At 46.7% G+C, this 10,603-nt stretch overlaps 1 long non-coding RNA gene across 1 annotated transcript; it reads left to right on the top strand.

Annotated features, from left to right (window-relative positions):
- Positions 1–508: 508 nt before the first annotated feature.
- On the top strand, positions 509–9,361 carry Gm5546. Its single transcript, XR_867541.2, has 3 exons — positions 509–797; positions 7,565–7,682; positions 8,971–9,361. It is a non-coding gene; the product is annotated as a predicted gene 5546 (long non-coding RNA).
- Positions 9,362–10,603: the final 1,242 nt, after the last annotated feature.

Genomic DNA, 10,603 nt, shown 5'->3' with positions numbered 1-10,603 from the left:
CTCTTTTCTCTTTGTTATGTGTCCTAGAACTTAAGATGAAAGGAAAAAGACACTCGCAGCAGAGAGTGGTTGGTCCTCAGTTCTATAGATGCCTGATGTAAGACTCATCTCCATGGCTGAGAAAGACTCAAAGAGGCCAGGAGGCATCTGGGTCTACTTTGGCTGCTTCCCCTCCACTGGCGCAGTGTATGGGCTGCCCTCCTGCCCCCACACTGATGCTCTCAGCCACACTCTGCCATCGCCTGACACTCCATCTCTGTCCCTTGCTGCCTGTGGTTTATTTGAGGTCAAGGCTGGGCTTGACTCACACACTGGCACAGTAGTCGGCATTCAAGAAAATATTTGTGGAATGAGTAAATCGATGACCAGCACCCAGCCAACCTGGAATGAGAGGTTGAACCGAGAGCTGAGAGCCTCAGGCAGAGTCAAAGCCAGCTGTGGGGCAGTCAGCAAAGGAGGCTGTGCAGCTAGTGGGTACTTTCCTGAACTCTCAGACTTCTGTACGAACTCAGGGCCTGCCTCTATTAGAAGTAAGCATTTCTAACTCCTCCACAGAGAGGCAGACAATCTTATTAAACACCCACATGTCAGATTTCAAATATTTACACATTATCTTGCCATGGAACATGTTTTCCACCAGCAACACTAGTGAGACTCCATTCTAGTATGTACACCGTTGCCAGAGCAGTGTTCTCCAAAACCTGCTCACAAGCTGTTTGCTAGCACCAAGTCTGTCTACTCGGCTTCCCGAGGCCACCACATTTTGGAGATTCTGATGGAAGTCCACGGTCTTCTTAGTAAGTTTGCATGTGATTATAGGGCAAGGGATTGTAGGCCACCCTCCCTCTAGTGGTTCCTCTGTACCTCAGGTAAACTATTCCCCTCTCCCCCCTCCCTCTCTGCTCTTTCCTTCCTGGCTCTGGGCAAGCATCTTCCCCCTCTTTTCCTGACTCCGCTCTTTTTCCCACACCCCAAACACACCTTGTATATTCCCACCTTTGAACTTGATTGTTGAGGTACTGAAGTTCCTTTAAAGTGCCCTGGGGACAGGAGCTGGGCTCTGGCAGCCCACGCACAGCCAGGGCAATAAAAGTTGAGGGAACAGCCACAACACGTTCTGCCACACAGAGGCAGCCCCACCCACCAGGCACTCGGCATCAGCTGAGGCTTCTGACTTAACACCACGTCTTCACCTTACTCCCTAGGTCCTTCATGGTTCACACTTCCACAAACATTTGGCCCTAGGAGAATGTTCATTCTTTCTACCTGTTTGCTTAATTAAAACAACAACAACAACAACAACAACAACAACAACAACAACAACCCCCTACCAAGGACTGGGTGTGTGGTGCAGTATAGAGTGCATGCCTAGCATGCCCTAAACTCTGGGTTCTTTCCCAGCATGGGGGAGGGGCTAGGAGTGGGGCAAGGAGGGTGTGTGCCACTTGGGTAGGCAGTGGGAGTATAGTCAGAGTACTTACTGCCTAGGAATTTATCTTACTGTGCAGCAGACAGTAGAAGAGTCTCTGTAGGAGAGCCCTACACACACACACACACACACACACACACACACCTGGTGTCAACAGGTAGGAAGAAACTGCTGGGAGATGGGGGACTGAAAGATAAAGGTGATACTCTAAGAAGGGAAAAGAATTCACAAATTGGTGGGGGCAGAATAAAAGAGGCCTGTGATGGCAACTAGATCCCAGAGTCCCCGAGGAGGTCCAGCTCAGAAAGCTCCAGAGGTAGGACTTGAAGCACACTGGGGTTGGGTCAAGGACACCCACCCCTGCCCCGAGGCAGTGTTGAGAGGGTTGATCACCCTTGCTGCCACTCCCTGAACTAGCTCTTTGGGCTTCCCGGAAGCCCATGGCTCATACACGTGCATGGAACACCAGATGAGACCTTTGCAACTTGTCCAGGGCTGAGCTCAGCCCCACTCTGACCTCCCAGCCCCTCACCCACTGCCCTGTTCCCTCAGCTCTGATACTGAGTCATGTCTCCTCTGCTGTGGCCTGCTGCATGGTTTCAGGGACGGCTGGATTTGTTTGGTTATCTTTTGTGTAGGCAGGTGTGTATTCCGATGTGGGTACACAGCTGTGCAGGTGCTTGTATGTCTGTGTGTGTCTGTGTGTATCCGTGTGTGTGCATGTGTGGAAGCCAGGGGCAGCCTCATGGGGTTATTTCTCAGGAGCCATCTCAGGAGCCTTGTTTTTAGAAACGGGGTCTTCCCATCGGCTTGGAGCTCTACAACTATGGGAGGTTAGCTCCCAGTGAACCCCAGAGCATCTACTTGTCTCTCCCTCCCCAGCACTGGCATTACAGATGTGAGGCACATCCCAGCTCTCTCTGTCAGCACGGGGGACCACACTCATGGCAAGCGTTTTGCTACTGAAGCCCCTCTCTATCCCCCCACCCCACCTGCCTTTTTTTTTCTTTTCATTTTTAGAGATAAGGTCTTGCTATGTAATTCTGGCAGTGTGGAACTCTCTATATACCAAGCTGGACTCAAACAATCAGAAACCTTCTTGCCTCTGCCTTCTCAATGCTAGGATTATAAGTATATGGCACCATGTCTAACTTTTCCCTATTTATTTCCTTAATTGCTAACTCTTAAGTTGGGGCAGAAAAAGGAGACCCTTGAGACACAATCTTTCATTAAACTTAAGCTGACTCTTTGGGCTAGGTTAGTGGGTCAAAGGCCTAGCCTTCTTCCCTTCTCCACATCCCATAGTGTTGAGGTTACAGGTACAAATGTAGCCAAACACAGTTTCTTTTGTCCTTTGTCATAGTATATTACATTGATTTCAATATCTACTTTGGGCTACCTGTACTTTGAAATGCTGCTCAGCACAAAGATGCAGAGACCTCGCTAATAAACTGCAGGGCTCCTGCTCTCCAAGCTAGGCAAACCAGATAGGCCAAGGTACCTTAACCTACAGGTTACTTTGAGTTTCAACTCCTTCCTGCACCTCAGTTGGCCTACAAATGTTCCCCTGTGGCTAGTGCATCAGATAATATGGACTCTGGGTGTCTTCCCACCAATGGTTTAAAGGTGTGTCATGGTGCATGAAAAGGGAAGCAAGTCTTGCCAATACCTGCTAATGAGAACAACATTACAGGAATAGTAATAACTATAAACACTAATCCTGCTGGCTTAGCCTCACCCAAGCCTCTCTACAGTCTGAGTTCAGTAGTATCCCATTTCACAGAGTATAAAAGGGAGGCACAGAGGACTTGCCAACAAGGCTGTTTCAGGATTTCTACTGCTGGGATGTAAATGACCAAAAGCATCGTGGGGATGGAAAGCATTTATTTGGCTTACATTTCCACAGCATGGTTCATCAAAGGAAGTCAGGGCAGGAACCTGGAGGCAAGAGCTGATGAAGAGGCCATGGCTTACTGCTTACTGGCTTGCTCCTCATGGCTTGCTCAGCCTACTGGGAGCATCTTCTCAGTTGAGTTTTCCTTCTTCATAAATGACTTGAATCAGGTTGATGAAAGCTAGCTATCACAGAGGCCATGCTACTAGAGGAACTCCATAGGCTATTGTGGTCATCCTAGGCCAAGATGAACCAGGAACTACTGATGTCAGAGCCTGGGACTCAACAAACCTGAGAATTGTGGGTGTCTTCCCAGACTCTCCATTCAAGAAAAGGTATAACAGAGCTATAATCTATAAAACCTGCGTGTAGAGCATGTGTGTTCTACACTACCTTGTGTCAGGGTTTCCTCATAGGGTCCATAAGACTCTGGGATGAACTGCTTCTGCCTAACTTCTCAAAGAGGCCCTTGATGGACTAAAACCCAAGAATTTCAGAACTTGGTTTAATTTGTTTGGTAATCATGAACTCAAGCATGTGGCTGCAGAGAGTAGAGACACACAGAACAATAGGAAAGACTGTCTGCATGTGGACCCTGTAGAACAGGAAATTCACGTGGGAAAGACTTGCGTGCCATTGGCACTGCTGTGCACTACAGAAGATCTCCCCAGAAAAGGAGGCGTGGAGGCCCAAAGCAGCTTCCTGGTCTATCAATGAGGGATTGTTCTGAAACTGGGCTTCTTAGACCCAATACCTCCCCCACAGAGATGCCTATGGGTTCTTCTTGCATTGCCTCAGACTTAACAGGGCTGGTCCAGCCGTTGGGGCAAGGAAGCCAATCTCTAACATTTGAAAACAGAAGGAAGAGGAGATCAGATAAATTCCAGCTGAAGAATGTTCCTGACCAACATTCTTCTGAACTGTTGAGGCTGAAAGCAAGGAAGGTCTGATGTGATATCTAAAGGTATGGGTATTAATTAGGAATGGTGTATCAGTTCTGGCTCACGAACTGTGACAAATACGTTGATGTAATATGTTAGTGATGGGAGAAGGTAGATAGGTGAGGGGTTAGCAGAGCATCACACTGTCTCCAACTCCGGTGTAAGTCCAGGTCAGTTTTTAAATCCAGTTTGTTCAGGAAGAAGCGGTGCTGCTGACCAGCATAATTCTAGGTCACTCTCCAGTGACAACCCCAGAGCCATCTGTGCAGTTGGCCAGAGCAGGCATCTCCTTGAGAGATAGCAGTTTCAGGGAACTAGGCTTGGTGTCCAGGAGTGCGGGCAACCCTATGCACCAAGATGTTGCAGTATTTGTCTTCATCCTGGGGTCCTGCCCCTGCTATCAGATCAGAAAGAAGGCAATCTTCAAGAGCTAAGTCTGAATGTTACAGATTATAATATTAACATTATAATATTAACATTTCATGGCTTTCCTCTTAAACAGACCTTCGTGTCTATATGTGGTAGATGTGGGTGCCATATGTATGAAGGGTCCATGCACTCATGTACCTGCATACAGAGGATGTCAGGTGTCCTATTGTATCATCCTCCACTTTATTCTCTTGAGACAGAATAGAATCTTGCTTGAACATGAAACTTCAGCTAGTCTAAGTGGCCATTGAGTTCCCATGATCCATCTGTCTCCACCTGCATGCTGGGATTAAGCCATGAGAGGCCATGCCTGGCTTTCATGTCAGTTCTGAGGAGTTGAACTCAGATCCGTATGCTTGAGCAGTAAGGGCTCTTACCCACTGAGCCATCTTCTCAGGTCATTTCCTCTGTCTTTTCTGTGCCTTGAACATCAACCAACACTTTAGAAACAACTTGTTAAAACTGAGCCAGGCTCTTCAGGCCCCGACCCTGAAGCCTGCTCCTTTACCCTGTGACTTCATCAGTCACCGTGCAGTGCAGGGGGAGTTGCCCAGGGTTCCTTCCCCTTCCTTTCTCATGTCCCACCTAGTCAGCCCAAGGATTGCCTGTTAACGTTCTGTCTAAACTCCACCCCACAGTTACCTGACAACAGCCAGGTATGCTCGTCCCCACAGTTACCTGGCAACAGTCAGGTAGGCCTGGCCCACTGTAAAAGGGGCTGCTTGCCCCCTCCTCACTCTGCTTGCTTCTCTCTTGCCCTCTTGGACTCTTCCCTTCCCCCTCTCTCCATGTGGTCATCGCCAGCCTCTAGTTCTCTACTTTCTCCCTCTCTCTGCCTTTCTCTGCCTCTACTATCCTCTTAACTCCCCTCCCCATGCCCTGAATAAACTCTATTCTATAATATACCCTCATGTGGTTGTTCCCTCAGGGGGGAGGGATGCCTTGGCATGGGCCTGCCGAGGCACCCCCTTTCCCCACACCTCACTACACCCCCATAGAACACCCCTTATATCCCTTTATCTTTTTATAAACACATCATTCCCTCTCTTTTCATGGCTCTTGTATTCTCTCAGTCTTGCCTTGCTGCTCAGCCCCTCTACCCCCACCCCATCCCACCCCCAACCTGCTGGCCACAGCTCCCAACCCTTCTAGTGCTCAATAAAAAAACAGAAACAAGTCACAGTGAAATATTTCAGGCAACCTAAACCACAACAGGTATAGGGAACACAATGAACCTACAGCTATGCAGAAGATATCACTTTACTGATGACATTAAAAGTGCTATGGTCTGACTTGTTCCCTAACCTGTAACCTCTTTCCTTCTCTCTTAGTCCTTAATTTTATTGATTCAATGTTACACTGAATGATGCTAGCATCAAAGTTGTCATCCCCCTGCCTTAACTTTCTGAATGGTGGGATTGAGTTATTTCACTTTTTCATTACCCACTACCCCGCACACCTTAGTGCATTTAGGGGTCCAGAGATGGGGCTCAGTGGTTAAGAACTCTCCTAGGTTCAGTATCCAGCACACACCAGGTAGCTCACAACCTCCTATAACTCAAGTTCCAGAGGATCTGACATCCTCTTCTGACCTCTGAGGGCACCCATAGACACATGGTAATACATATATATGTGTGTGTGTGTATATATATATATATATATATATATATATATATGTTTGTATGTATGTATGTATGTATATATCATATATATAGAACACATACACTTAAAATAATAATGAAAAATGCATTTGCTTGCTTTTATCAAGCTAAGGAAATTCTCTTCTGTTTCTGGTTTCCACTGTGAACAAGGGTTGGGTTTTATCAAGTGCTGTCAGTACATGTGGCTGCTGGAAAGTTCGTGCAGACACTGTTTTCCTCCATCAATCTGCTTCTGTGGGGTTTTACAGAAAGACACCCTTTGCTCCTAGTCTAACATGGCAGGGTTGTAATCAGGCAATTAACATGAGCTGATTTACATTCTGTAAAGTTCACGCTGGCCACTGTGTGGAGAATCCATTGTGGAGAGCAAGGGTGAGCAGGGTGAGAGTCGCCAGAGGCTGTAGTAGCCCTCCCAGGGACAGGGTAGAGAGTAGAGATGGAGGGAGGGATGGAGGGAGAGAGAGAGAGACAGAGAGAGACAGAGAAAGAGGGAGGGAGGAGAGGAGAGGGGGAAGAGAGGGGGGGTCTGTAGCTATAGCACCATTTTATGAGTTTCTGAAAACTTTGCACTACAGTTTTACAGGAGGAAGTAAGTCACTGAGGTGGAGGGCTTTGGGAAGTTCTATCAGGTTCCTGTCCCATTCCCGCTCCCTGTTCCTGTTGACCATGTGGTGGACAGACTGTCACTACATGCCCCAGTCACCATGAGGTTCTGAACATGAGGCCCAGAGACTGGGATCAAATCCTCTGAAACCAGAGCTGAAGCAAACCAGAGTCTTTCTGCCTAAGCTCTTACTGTCAGGGATCTGCTGGTGGGCAGTGGTGAGACAGCTGACCACCACTGAGGACTTGCATAAGGAGGGGAGGAGTCAAGGCTCCCTTCAGATGAGTTAGGGTTCAGATGGCAAGGGTGGGTGCCAAGCTTCAGTGAGAAGCTCAAGAATAACCCTGGGCAGTTGATCTGGATCTGAGCACGGGAAGTCGTGGGCAGGGGTATGAATGCCAAAGGAGAGAGGGAGATGGAGAAGACAGGAGAAAGACAGTGGTGTGAGAGCCGCCGATACATACAGGGTGGAGAAGTACAGCAGGTTCCGGTGGGATTTCCTAAGGAAGTCTTCCCAAATTTTTGTCACGTGTGTGCACAGATATTTGAGGGAAAAACCAAGGACCATTTGCATAATCACACTGAATAAGTCAAATATATCCCCAGCTTTCAGGATTCTGTGGAGGAGCGAAGGGCAGCTTTTCTACATGCCTCCTCCTGGGACAAGCATCTCTGGACCCAGTCTCGGACCTCTTCCCGTTTCTCTCCATGCTTCCTGTATACCGTGAGAGAAAGAACCCTTTCTGTGGCATGCCCCTGTCTCCGTGATTTTCTGCCCAACGTGCATGGCAGCAAAGCATCATGGTCTGAATACTGTATGCCTTGACACACCAGGTTTTGTCTCAGTTTGCTATCTCCTTAGCAGGACTCCCAAAGCTATAAATACTCCCTCTCCCACGCATATTGGACTCATGAGTAACACACCCTCAAGGTCTGTAGAGTTCACGAGGAGAGCACTCTCCTTCACCCCTGCCCGAAGGCCTATTTAAAACTAGAGCTGAATTTCAATTACCTTTGCTCAGACAGTTTCTCCACACACCCTCGGAGATAACATTTACAAATGACATTGAGAGTCCTGGCCAAGAGACCTGAAGACAAAAGTTGGCACGAATGTCAGACGTTAGAGGCTTACCATGGTCTGGGGAATTCCCACCTGGCTTTCCCTGGGCAGCACTGCTAACTTGAAATTTCCTACTTGGGATTTATGGTTGGTGGGGGAAGAGGTAAGATCCTCTCAGTTGTGTGCAATCAGTTGTTCCAATTCAACAAGCCCTCCCCTTCTTTAACAACCATGATGATTCTCAACAAAGGTAATTTTCTGCTTCTCTGACTCAATTCAATTTATCTTTTTAAAAGCAATTAGCGCCCCTTTAAACTTCCTTTATGCTCAGACTAATTGTGCTTAGTTTAGGAGCTAAACCACCCCTTCCCAACTCCAGTAATATCTAGTTGAAGTACAGGCCAGACCCCAAGTACACATTTTGGTTAACTGTCTCCTTAGCTTTATAATTATTTAAATTTCCACCAATGGGACAAAGAGGTGGGATCCATTTTTATTTTAAGGCTTTCCAGAGTATAAGGTGCGTTTCCAATTAGCTGAACATCAGAGGAACTGGAAACTGCACACCAGGGGACTTAAATATGCATTAGGAAAAAATTCCACTGCACACTTGAAGCTAGTTGGTAGGCGCACACATATCAGACAGGCCAGGGAACTTGTATTTTTCCTCTGTAAACCAACACTACATATTTACTTAAGCTGGGTAAGGCAATCTGAACTCACCAACATGCTGACCCGATTAGATAGATCTTCTTAGGTGGCAGCCAGCTTTCAAGAAGACCTAGGTGTGATGGGAAAGTAGCTGGCCCCTGGGATGCACCTTGCTTCCAGCGGAGAGAGTTGAAAGAGAATCATAGAATTTTGAGCTCCAGTCATCGCAGTATAGAGATAACCCTGACTTTGCAGACTAGCAATGTGGAAAGGGAATGCTAATGTGTTCTTTCCATTGCAGAGACGGATGGTGCTTGACACATGCATTACCTTGGAACAAGCTGAAGAACCGAAGCAACAGAATGCCCCCTACCCCACCAAGAGAGATGTCACTGGTGTGGAGAAGGGCCTAGAGACTGATACTTTTTTTTTTAAAGATCACATTTATTTATCTGTGTGTATGTGAATAAATGTATGTGGGTATGTGTATGCTATGTCATGTTAGGACATTAGAGGGCAACATGCAGGAATTGGTTCTCTCTTTCCACCATGTAGATCCAGGGGATAAAACTCAGGTCATATTGGGTTTGGTGGCAAGTGCCTTTACTTGCTGAGTCATCCCTCTTACCCTACCACTGGGATCTACCTACCTACCTGTCTGTCTGTCTGTCTGTCTGTCTGTCTATCTATCTATCCATCCATCCAAGTAAGCATCTATCTATCATCATCTATTTATCATCTATCAATCTATCTCTATTTTAAGATTTATGTTTAGCCAGATGTAGTGGTGTGGTAGTGTGGTGGTAATTCCAACGCTCAAGAGGCAGAGGGGTGAATCTCTGTGATTTTTGAGGCCAGGCTAGACTATGTAATGAGTTTCAGGCCAGCTAAAGCTATGTGTATATAGCAAGTTCTTCTCTCAAACAACAAAACCAACAAAAATTTATTTTTATTTTAATTATGTATCTGTGTGTCTATGTTCATATGTAGGTGAAAGCCAGAAAAGGATGTTGGACCCCCTGGAACCAGAGTTACAGGTGGTTGTGAGCTGCCCTGGATGGGTGCTGAGACTTGAATTCAGGTCTTTGAAAGAGCTGCAAGCACTCTTAAGCACTAAGTCACCTCTCTACTACTGACACTAGGTTTTTAAACATTCCTTTTCCCTAATTTGAGTAGCAGGAGGGCGTAGCAAAGAGGCAACTGAGACATAAGGCACACTGGACAAATTAACAAGACACTTATTGTAATTCACTTGACCTCACCCACTACCAGCACCAACTCTCCAGTTTAAAGAGACTTATTGAAACTCAACCCCCAGACTTTCCTGTTGATTTATAACTTATAGCATTCTTTTCTTCTTTAGCAGAGAGGCCTGGAACTGATTTCAACTTGGCTCCTGGGGCCAGTGTATTCATTTGGTAAACAGAGAATGGCCTTGCTGAAATGTTGTAGAGGTTGTTGGAGCCAAAAGAATCATCTCATCTCCTAGGAACCAATTAGAATTCCTGCATGGCAAAATTCCCAATTAAAAAAAAAAAAAGACAAAACAATCCAAAGAAAAACACTCTCTGAATTATTCTGGAACTTTCCACCAGGCTGAGCAGAGTAGAAGGCTCTAGGATAGTTTGTCAGAAAGCTGGGCAGTAGTTTGGCATTGAGTAGTCAAGAGAGAAGTCAGAGTGACCACCCAAACCCAGTCCCATAATGCAACTGGAGGCAGGCAAGCATACAAACACGCATGATGTATTGATGTTGGCAATGGTCTCCACTATGTTTAATGTCAGCAGCCAGCCAACTTAAAAAGCCATCAGCAGCTAAACTCTAAAGTTGCATTGCGAGCTGGTGGGCCCAGTAGGCCTCCTGCTTATTTCTGTGGCCTTGCATCTGTTTGGGGGGGGGGGGTCTATCACCTACCGAAAAGATGATAGATAGAG

The sequence above is a fragment of the Mus musculus genome, chromosome 3 (genome assembly GCF_000001635.26).
Source record: "Mus musculus strain C57BL/6J chromosome 3, GRCm38.p6 C57BL/6J".
NCBI lineage: Eukaryota > Metazoa > Chordata > Mammalia > Rodentia > Muridae > Mus > Mus musculus.
The sequence above is the reverse complement of the archived record's forward strand: the minus strand, read 5'-3'. Positions and strand labels throughout refer to the sequence as shown.